Source organism: Neltuma alba, unplaced genomic scaffold (genome assembly GCF_004799145.2).
Source record: "Neltuma alba isolate B1F8T4 unplaced genomic scaffold, ASM479914v2 tig00001810_pilon, whole genome shotgun sequence".
NCBI lineage: Eukaryota > Viridiplantae > Streptophyta > Magnoliopsida > Fabales > Fabaceae > Neltuma > Neltuma alba.
The window spans coordinates 35,001-46,299 of record NW_021632626.1 but is presented as its reverse complement, the minus strand read 5'-3'; positions in this window follow the sequence as shown (position 1 = coordinate 46,299).

Here is an 11,299-nt window from a genome sequence, read left to right as displayed (position 1 = left end):
CTTTCTCTTTTCTGTTTTAGCGGAATAAGCAGTCTTTGTGCTTTGGGCGTGGCACTAGTCTGACTGTGCTTTCCTAGCCAAAGGCTATTCTTGATCTGATCTTGCCAGGAAGAAGGGCATCCAACAGACAGATTGATGCTTCTGTCATATCTTTATTATGATAGTCTATTTTTTCATTTTTTAGGAATCTGTATAAACGAGCGGAATACTTGAAGCGAGTATATAAAGAGTTTGGCCGTATAAAACTCTAAAAAGAGGTTCTTTTCTTGCAATTGAATCAAAAGGAATCTTACCTCAAAGGGAGTGCAGCCAGCCTATCCATCATAACATAATATATTAAACCCTCTCCCTTGTCAACTCCGAACGAATGCTTAGTTAGCCGTGAATGAGAACTCTTGTTGGCAGGTAGCTCCATGTAAGGTTAGCTCGAAAGCGAGTTCTTACTCTTTGACCTGAGGGGAAGAAAGCTATGATTACCTGGGGTCAGGTTGACCTTCTTTCTGCGGTACGGCTATTAGTCTTATTAGAGTCAATAGCTGGGAATCTCTTCTTCCGCCTATTAGCGGTGTGACTGTGACTTTCTTCTTGAAAAGACTGCTTGACTTTGAAAGAGCTGTGGGCATAGCTAAACTTTCTCAAATGCGGGATCGGGATTTCCTCTTGATGCGGTAGAAGAGATCTAGTCTAGGTCAGTGCTTTCTTTTGCTAGAGAATATGTTGTTGTCGACATAACCGATGCAGTTAGCTCAAAAGGGAGTTCAGTCACTTCCGGATCCGGATTCAATGATTGTTGAGTGAACGAAGCCAAGTCAGTAGCCAACCAGGGCTTGAGAGATGCGAAACCTTAAGTGGCCAAGAAAGGGATGAGTGCCGCTTAACTGATTTAGGACTGAAAGAAGGCGGAACATGGATCCGTACGGGGAGAAGAGAATGACGGGCAGAGGGCCCATTTGTATTGGATTTGAACTAATTCAAATCTCGTGACCCATGATCCTTAGAAAGGGCAGAAGGGCTCGATCCCAGACCAGGCTCCGCTCAAGGCGATGGATGACTATTACTCTTTTCCCTACGACCGAGTGAGCAGCTGTTCTTTAATCAGTTGCATTTTATTTTGGAAGGTGGAACTTGAAGTGGATAGCCATAACCCGTTCAGCAGAGCAGCAACGGTAATGGTGGAATCGCCCGACGGTGGCTTCATATAAAGAAGCGACCTTCTGGTCTGCTATGACGATATCGTCACCTAGGATTGCGTAACGGTCAAAGTAACGGCCAGGGTTCACTTGTTGTGCACAATGCCACACCAACACGTGGTGTGACAAAGCAAACAAGGGCAAAGAGGACAGATACCCCAAGGGTTGACCGGCTACGAACGATACTGAGGAGTTGCGTCTACGGACCCACGGAACCTCAAATACGTTCAAAGCCAATGCCGAGTTTACTACACTCGATGCAAAGGCCCGGCCAAAACAGTACTGCACAACCTCAAATAATAACAGAAGGGGCCACCGATCGGTGGCCGACTTCAGATCAAATGAGTAGCAGTGCTGCTCCCCTCGAAGACGATCAAGGGGCCTATCTTGGCGGAAAGTCCCGTCCATGGGGCGTAATATGACCCTTTGTCTCACAGGCTCGGAAAGCGCTTTGTCGGCTGCAGGAGTGAAAGATTTCATAGATTGGGTGTTGCGTATCGGACTGAGCGAGAAAGTCTCTCCAGTAATCTGGTACAGCTTTGTCCACGAGGTTGACATATTGAATGATGCGATGCAACTCATTCACTTCCACGACATGTATTGGTCAGTCATTCATAAAGACATTGGATGGCCGAAGAAGGCCAGTCAAGTTTCATAAATGCAAGGAGAATCCGTCTTACGATGTTTTCGTAACGTTTAGCATCCTTTGGTTGACAACTGAAGGTGCCACCTATGCTCTCCCAGGAGGGAGGGCTATTACTTTGAATCTTCTGTTGCCTTTAGGCATCGGGTGTTGCAAAATGCCCTGGGAGCAAACTCTGTGTTGTGGAACACTTTCTCGCAGCATTGGTAGGAGCGTGAGTTTTAAGCAATTGGGACTCCATCAAAAGCTCTCGACTGAATAGGAGAGGAGCGAAGTTACTCGACCAACGGGAGAGTCGATTGAGGAGTTTCAGAGCTAAGTATCTAAGACTGTGTTTGCTGAGTCATATAAGATATATTTAAAAATAAGTAATAAGCCTTCCTTATTTAAGACTAGGACTTGCTCTATGAATACAGGTCCGGTTCGATGCCATCTTAATATAGAATATGCTCCGGTGCAATACGGGTTTGGCACCTTACCTTTGATTATAGATGATTATAGAATGTCTTTGTCTTCGGCTGCTGCGGCCAACAGGGGCGTGGTTTTTATCGGTCTATCCGGCTTAAATATTAAATAGTAAAAAGTTCCTCGTCCGGAGCAGTTCTGTGATAGGAGTTGAGAGCTTCAGGCAGGACCACATCCCTAGGCGCACTATAAAAGGGAATGCCCTCTCTTCTCTTAGGTTGTGCTTCGTTGTTGTTCTTAGGCCCTCTTCAAGTGTAATAAAGGAAGAAATGTAGTTTCCGAGTTAGTGGGTTAAGTTTAAGTTAAAGAGCCTTTTTCCGCGGTTCGTCTTTCCCGCTCTTGCCTCTCATGAATCTAGGATAAGGAAGCTCCTGAGTGAGCCCCAAAGAGCGAAGGGTACCTCTATTCTATTAAGGGACGCATAAACCACACATAAAGTTTGCACTGCACAGGATTTTATTTATAAACACACAATCGATTGAATGAACCCTTGGTACCGCTCTTAATTAAAACCAATAAAGAAAGGGAGTGACGCGAAGGAACTCTACGGCGAGAGTCCCTTCGCTCACTAACCAATTCTTTATTTATATTCCCGTGTTCCCGTACAATCAATCATCAATCAATACCTATTTGCTCTAGCTTTCCGCTCCCTATTGCTTATTTATAAATAAAAGGCTAACAGCCGATATGCGATAAGGCGGCATTTATTGCCTTAAGTGATATCGCCGAATCTATTCGCAGGTCATTCGCGCGTGGAATGGAATACTATAAAGACTGAGGTGCACCCTGCCTTTTAGATTCTTACGAAATTTTTTATAGAAAAGAAAGAAAAAGAGAAGGGATTCTTCTTGTAATTCTAAGAGCAGGTTGAAGCTTATTACTTAACCCCACCTTCTGTAGGCATTTTCGGGGCATAGCCCTGTAATCCAACAGCATTTCATTCACTTTTTTTTCTTTTTCCGGTATGTAGCTCCGCGAGCTAGGAGCGAGAGAACATTAATCCTAATCTCATGAAATTCTTACTATAATTATTATTATATTATATTGAGTACTCGCCCCTTATCCTTTCTATATCATGTGTCTTTCCCCTGGCCCATCATTGTTTACCTGTCTTCCTTTCAGGAGGGTTGAATAGAATTTCATCCCGAAAGAAAGGGAGAACCTATAAACAGGAAAGCGAACCCGTAAAGCAAGTGAAGTGATCCTAGAGGGGGAATCCGGGGATAGCATTTTCTCTTCCCTTACCGAGTGCCTTTATTGAGCTTTAGCTATGGGAAATCCCAGTCTAAGGTATTCAGCTTTGGTGGCATCTCTTTCTTCTTTCCCAAATCGACTGAAAAAGTATAACATCGATCGAACTTGTTGTTTCGCATAGAAAGCGAAGGTGTCGAAGTCCGCTAAGACATAACGACTGCTCGAAGCGGTGACAAATGGAATAGCAAGAATCAATGGCTATTCATCGTTATAGTAAGTCTTCTATGCTTTCCTCATGTTTTATTCACTCAAACTAAGCGAAAGCGGTCTGCCCTGTATTTAATGAATGCTTCAATCCATTAAGTAGTATCCCTTGCCCAAAGCATCAGGCAAGACAGACACGATAGAATATCCGATTCAGTTCGTAGGGAATCCGAGAGGGTCCTTCTATTCTTCCCATAGAAGTTAGACGATCCTAAGCTTCCGTACTGAGTTCCGGAAACCGATCTCCAGAAAGTCCTCGAGGCTAGTAAACAAGGCGTCCCAAGGCGAATGCAAAGAATAGGCCCTAAGGAAAGAATGGCATACCTACCTCATTGCTTCCAAGGGAGGGGTACGAGGAATGGAATGAGGGACCGCACTCGTCTTAGAGCTCTTTTCATACGTAGTGTCAAGCTCCTTCTGCGCAGCAAGCGCTACTACTCCTAGTTACTTCTTTCTCTACTTCACTCCGCTAACTCATAGGCAAAAGCCTATGTCAATGATGATTGACCCAAGTCCTTATCAGACTAGTCTTTCCCTTTCATCTTTCTATTCTTCGCATCTCGAAAGAAAGAGGCTAGGCCCCTCCTTGCCTGTACTTCACTTTATCGAGATTGGCTTAGTAAAGGAGTAGAAGGCACTTTGATGCTCATTGGGTACTTTAGAGACATTGTTGTCTATGCATGAGGGACGTTCTGCGCTTTGGGAAAGATTGTTTTCACGAGCTTATCTCAGCCTATGCAGCAGTCCCTTCGGTTTGAGTGGAAGTTGCCGGAGGCGAGTTTGTTTCCTTCGCTGGGATGGAATGGAAGTTGGAGTTTATTTGCTTCGGGGGGTCTATACGATCAGTCCAGACGGGCTCTCTTTTAGCGAGTTTCAGTCCAGGCAGTTCAACAGGCTATTCCCTGCCATGCCATATCTCCAGCCAAACCAATTGCAGAATATAGATAAGTCTCTGGAGTTCCAGTTCGAGTGTTTTACACCCTTGATCCATCTCTATCTCTAGCAGATGGAGTGTAAGTGCCCTTTCCAGCAGTTGCCAGCTATCTAGTTTCAGGCCTAGTTTCTCTCATTGATCTAGTTTCTGTGGCAGTTGCTAGCAGCCCGTTGGAGTTGCAGTGACAGTTGGAGGGGTTTGAGGTTGATCTCTGTAACTGTTGAGCCGGTACGCTATGGCAGCTAATCAAGAATAGTATGATTTTCTATCAGAAATAGAGCACCTACAAATGTTCTCTCTCTGTAAGGATTTCGAAGATCTTTCCTTGGAAGACAAGACAGATGGTTCTTCGTCTTCGTCTTCATCTACTATTCTAGCGCAACCTTCGTCTTATGGTTATCGTGGTCCCTTTGATCCTTTCTTACGCAGTTGGACTCTTCTTGGGGCCATTCTATTAATGAGGAAGTACGAGCTCTTTTATAGAGCAGCCTCGCCTCTTTTTGGATTCATTACCATTCCAGTCGGGTTTAGGTTTTCGCTTTCTTCCGGGTAAGTCTGAGTTCTTACAACAAGAATTGAGGTTATCATCATCCGGTAGTCTTTTTTAAGTAATTCTATTGGCTTGTCTTATAATTGCAGACCTCTTTCAGCCTTATCGTTGTCTTCTTTTAGCAGTTTCGGTGCCGGTTTGCGTGGGTTGGTCCCCAAGGAATTAACTAAAATCTTGGTGGAGGTAATTACTTATCATGAGGGTATGTATGGGCCTTTCTTGGTTTTGGTCTGCTTGGGCATTGGTTGTACTGCCTGGTACGGGTTTGCGCCAGGCACAGCCGATCGTCCCAGCGATAGCTGCTTGTTCACTCCTTTTGACTCGTACGATCCTTTTTTCCAAATGGAATATTATGCGCCTGGCTTTCGTAGGGTTGCTTTTGTTGACAGAAGCGATCTTTCTGCATCGGTGGTGTCTGCCTTGGTGAATGAGCTTCCTTTGCGGAGATAACAATCCCCGCTAGCGGCAATGTGCTTAAGGATGTTTAGGTGTGATGGTAGCTTTCTTTCTAGCAGTCGGTCTAGTTCAGAACAGCGATTATTATCTATTCTATGTAATTTTTTTCTTGATTTTCGTTGAAGTGTAGTGCTACTATCTGAGGTTTTTCTCTTCCGAGGACGAATCTCTTTCACTCACTGAACACAAACTTTAATTAAGTGACCAGATGAAATGAAAACCAATGCAAGGCAAGAACTCGATCATCGCATACAAGGGCTTGCTCTGCTAATAGACCTCCCCCTTTGGACATAGATCCGCATTCCCAGTCATTATGCTTACTGGACAAGGATTGGTTGTCCATCAGCGATTTCGAACATCACATATGTGAATTGAAATCAAAGAATTGAATGAATAGAACCGACCAAGCGTAACGACCGCAGAAGGTACGGCCAGAGAATTCATCTCCAAGTCAACAGCATGTCGGGCAGATCCTGAGGAGGATATAGCCGAGTGAGTCTCAGACTTGTTCTCCCTTTGTAACTTTCTGGCAAGCGCATCCGAGCAACGAAGTCGAGCTCCATAATTCAAACGAGAATGGAGGTGTGAGATCAAAATGAGACATGGATCGTGTGTTATAATGGGTGACCAGGCCAAGGGCACCACTAAAGATTGAGTGAACCATAGCGTACGAAAGGGGTTGGCATCACAATGAAGGGGAGCCCACTACTTTACTACTACTCACACCCGGAAACATAACGTCAATACAAAATTAGCTTTGCCCGGGTCTTGAGAAAGCTAAGGATGATTCGAGTAAGGGCCGTCAGCGGGTACCGGGGAAGATGTAAAGACCGACTGTCCAATAGAAAGGGGCACTAGCAGGTAGGGGGCTGCAGCACAGCGGGCTCTTAGCCAACGTTTACCGTCAAAGCCTTCCACAGATCACTCACCTAATTAGCTTGAGACCAATGATCTTGAAGCAGAACTAGCTCCACTGATGATCATCGCGCAATCACACTGTCTCATGCAGTGTTCCCGAAATCTCAGTCCAGTTCAGTCTTACCACATATGGCTTGGTGTAAAAAAAAAAGTTCCTAGCCCTTTCGCTTCGCTCAAGTGACTTCAAACCCTCCCATCCTCTCCTTTCAGTCGAGCTCACCTTCATCCCTCTCACTTCGTTCGAGAACTTCATGCCTTAGCTACTTTACTAAGAAGATCAGGTTCCCTTCTCTCTCTTACAGGAATAGAAGACTATCCCTAAGAAGGAGACTTTCTTTAGACTTTTTACTATCTTTTTGCCGACCATCAATGCCTTCGATTATAACTTTCGGGGAATCGAAAGTGCGGCAGAGGTCAAATGTGGCTTAACATCCATACGCATAAGACTACATCCTACGAACCTTCCTTCTCCACAGAATCTACAATGATTAAGTGATCGGAAAGTGTCTGCTAGAATGACTGAGGCTGGGTTGACTTTTTGTTCCACCTGGGCTTTTAAGGACAAAAGGTATTGAATCAACTCTTGGCACATCCGCTGCTGTCAAAGTCAGCGGTGTGGGAAGACTAGCAATTGAATCAGTCTTCGGTGGTACAGCTCTTGTTTCCGGTGTTGAATAACCAGCGCTTAAAAGTCCTCAATTCTAAGTGAGACAGGGCGGACAAGCCAGCAATAGAAGCGCTATGCCCCGGCTTGTTTACCCAACCAGACCTGGGACCAGCAATGCCTGTAAAAGAAAGAAGTACAGGCTTGCTTGCCAGTCCACTCATTGCCTGTCTGGCCTATCGGATTGGGAGCTAGCTATCCCATCTTTCTTTTTTGGATTGGTTTAGGACCTAGTTATAACTCTTTCCCTAACATGCGTTGAGTCAAGCAAGTGACATGCTTATCTCGGCCTGTCTCCGCTTCTGATTCACTTGCTAATACCGAATCTCTCCGGCTTACGAAAGAAGAGTAACTGAACTGACTGAGTGAGCTATAAGTTCTTTAGGCTACCTGTCTTACCCTAGCTCCACTTCAGGATTAGTCATACCGGGCCGAGAAAGCCCAGGGGAGGAGGCTATGTCTTACTATCACCCGGAATAGGCCGATCGATGGTCACCAACAAATCCTAACCACTCCCCATCTTTATGTAGATATTCAGTGTAAGGGCGGACCGCTTTATGATCCCAGTAGGTGCTAATCTTATATCGGGCGAAAACAATATTCAACAAAGAGTTGAGCGATGGAAGGAACTGAATATAACAAGAACAAGCGAGACAAAGGGATATGACAAAAAAAAGGCCTTATCACGAGCTGGGCTCGAACCAGCGCTTTCCAGATGTATGGCCCAAATTTCACCTGGAGGAGGGGTACCACTTTTGCGCGTCTGGATCGCGCTCTTTGCAACCAAGGCTGGCTTGACCTCTTCCCCGATGCCTCTGTGTTTCATCAGGCCCAGATTAATTCAGATCATAGGCCCATTTTACTTAATGTTTTTAAATCTGGTGGAACGGCCTATGGGCCCAAACCATTTAAGTGTTTTTTTTGGCTGCGTGGGCCTCTCATGCCCAGTTTAATCAAGTCGTTGTGGACTCCTGGAACGAGACTCGGACCCTACCCGAAAACATTAAGCAGCTGACGTGTAATCTCTCCTCTTGGAACACCAACGTTTTCGGGCACATTATCCAGATGAAGCGAAGACTCAAAGCGCTTTGGAAGGAATTCAAAAATCTCTTGAGAAATCGAGATCCCACTTCTTAGAGAATCTTGAAAAAGATCTCACGAAGGAATTTGAGGAAGTTTGCCTCCAAGAAGAGCTTCTCTGGTTCCAGAAGTCGAGAAGCGATTGGATTAGCTTGGGGGATCGCAACACTGCCTATTATCATGCCAAAGCAGTGAAGCGGAGGCATAGAAATATCATCTTTAGCTTGAAAGATGATGCTGGGATGTGGTACTCTGATGATGCCACCCTGAGAAGCATGGCGGTGAGTTTTTTCAAATCTCTCTACACTAGTTCCGATGACACCTTATAAATTCAGGGGACTCTTTCCTAAGCTTGACTCGAATGTTATTGCGAATCTCGGGAGAGATGTCACTATTGAGGAAGTCCATGATGCCGCATGAAGCCAATGAAATCTCCGGGAGTGGATGGATTGCCAGCACTTTTCTTCCAACATCAATGGAGCGTGGTTGGTCCCTCTGTTTATAAATTAGTGCAATCTGTTTTTCGTGGTGAAGGCTTGGAGCCAGAACTTAATCGCACCCTCATTGCACTCATTCCCAAAGTTGCTAGACCTGAGAGGTTCAAGGAATTTCGCCCTATAAGCTTGTGCTCTGTTCTTTAAAAGATTATTACGAAGGTTGTTGCTAACAGGTTGAAACCGATCATGCCCCAGCTTATACTCCCTTATCAGTCAAGCTTTATAGCTGGGCGTTCCATTACAGACAATGTCATTATAGCTCAAGAGATTATTCATTCCATGCGCCTCAAAAAAGGAAAGAGAGGTTGGGTAGCTGTTAAGGTTGACCTTGAAAAGGCCTTCGATCGGCTTCGTTGGGATTTCATCGAAGACACATTGAATGATGCTGGTTTACCTTCGAATCTGATCAATGTTATCATGACTTGCATTTCGACTGCCTCCATGCAAATTCTTTGGAATGGGAGCCCTACGGAAGAATTTCGCCCTTCAAGAGGGGTAAGACAAGGTGACCCCATGTCACCTTATGTCTTTGTGCTCTGCATGGAACGTCTTTCCCAGGCCATTAATCTCCATGTTAATAAGGGTCATTGGAAAGCCATTAAACTGGGCAGATCAGGTCCGTTGCTCTCACATTTATTCTTCGCTGATGATCTTATCCTGTTCGGGTCCTCTGATGATGAACAAATTGACTTGATGAAATTTATCATTGATGAATTTTGTGTAAGCTCAGGGCATAAGGTCAGTGGTTCTAAGTCCAACATTTTTCTCTCTCGTAAAATTCCCACTCGTGATGCTTTTCGCATCTGTAACAAACTGGGATACCAACTTACTGATAACCTCGGCAAGTACCTTGGCGTTCCTCTCCTTCACAGCCGTGTTAATAAGAGCACCTATGCGTATATTGAAGAAAAAGTCAAACAGAAGCTTTCGGGGTGGAATGCTAGGAATTTTTCCCTTGCGGGGCGTATTACGCTTGCCAAGGCTGTTTTATCATCTATCCCTCTTTACACGATGCAAACCTCTCAGCTGCCAGCCTCATTGTGTTCAAAACTTGAAAAAATCACTCGTGATTTCATATGGAACTCTACAGTTGATCAACATAGAACCAGTTTAGTGAGTTGGAAGGAAATGTGTAGGCCTCAACAATTTTGTGGTTGTGGTTTGAAGAAGCTCTCTAGTCAGAATCAAGCTCTGTTGATGAAGATTGGGTTTGCTTTGATCTCGAGACCGGATCAGCTTTGGGTCCAGGTCCTTAGAGCCAAATATAAGTGGAGCCCTGAAGGAAGGGTACCGCCTAATGTCAGAAATTGTTCCCACTTATGGCGTAGTCTCACTAAACTTTGGAAGGATATCAAACTGGGCGTTAAATGGGAAGTTGGAGATGGCTCTTCCATAAAGTTTTGGCAAGACCACTGGGTGGGAGATCTCGGCCCTTTGAAAAACTTGTCCCTCTCTGAAATCCCTTCTGTTGAGCTTGCTAGGCCAATTAAGAATTATGTTGACAATAATGGTGAGTGGAACTGGCGTCTGTTTGAGCACCTTCTTCCAACTAATAGAGTGTTGCAGATTGCAGGTATCAAACCTCCTTGTAATGATGATGGTAATGCTGTTTGCTACTGGTACCACAATCCGATTGGTAACTTCACCACGAGCTCGGCATATGAACTCATTGAAGGCGATGAGTGGGAGAAAGAAAGATGCACAAAAGAAGAGCAGGAAGTCAATCCCCTTCTTAGCAACCTCATCGTATAAACGCCACATCAAGCCAACTCAAAAACGATGATCTCTTTTATAAAGAGGGATCATCGTTCTAAAAAGAGATCATCGTTCTGGATGGCTCTTATAATCCGCCGATAGGGAACGCTTTGTCGGGTGCCACGTTCCCTTATCTGAGTGACGTATGAGTTATAGGTGCGTTCAGTCAAAAGCTCCCCTTGCGGAGAATGGAGAACTCCCCGAATTTCGGTATATCTAGCTAAAAAGTAATTGGGACAAAATCCATCATCCACCAATGCTGCCTCCACATCTCGTTCAACTATGGCTTGCGCGTAGATAATGGACACCATTCGGCCTAGGTCCTCATTCCCCCCGAAATGAAGGGCTCCGTACCGGTTATAAAGGAGGCTCCTTCGGGTGTCATCCGAGATAAGAGGCTGGGCAAATTGGGGGATAACAACAGGTTGCGGTACCGGCGGAGCCGCGGGGGGAGTAACCGGTTCTTCCGGCAATTGAACCGGACTAGGCGGGGGCGAGAAGGCGTTTCCCCCATCGCAATAGGCGATTTCAGGATCTTGAACGCCTAAGTAAATACTCCCTGCGCCCCAGGAAAAAGACCAATAAAAAAAAAGACCTTTACCTGAGGATGAGGACCTAGGCCGAATGTCAAGTCCTCTTTTTTAATTTCTGCCAAACTATTCCGGAATGGACTAGGAATGCGATACCGA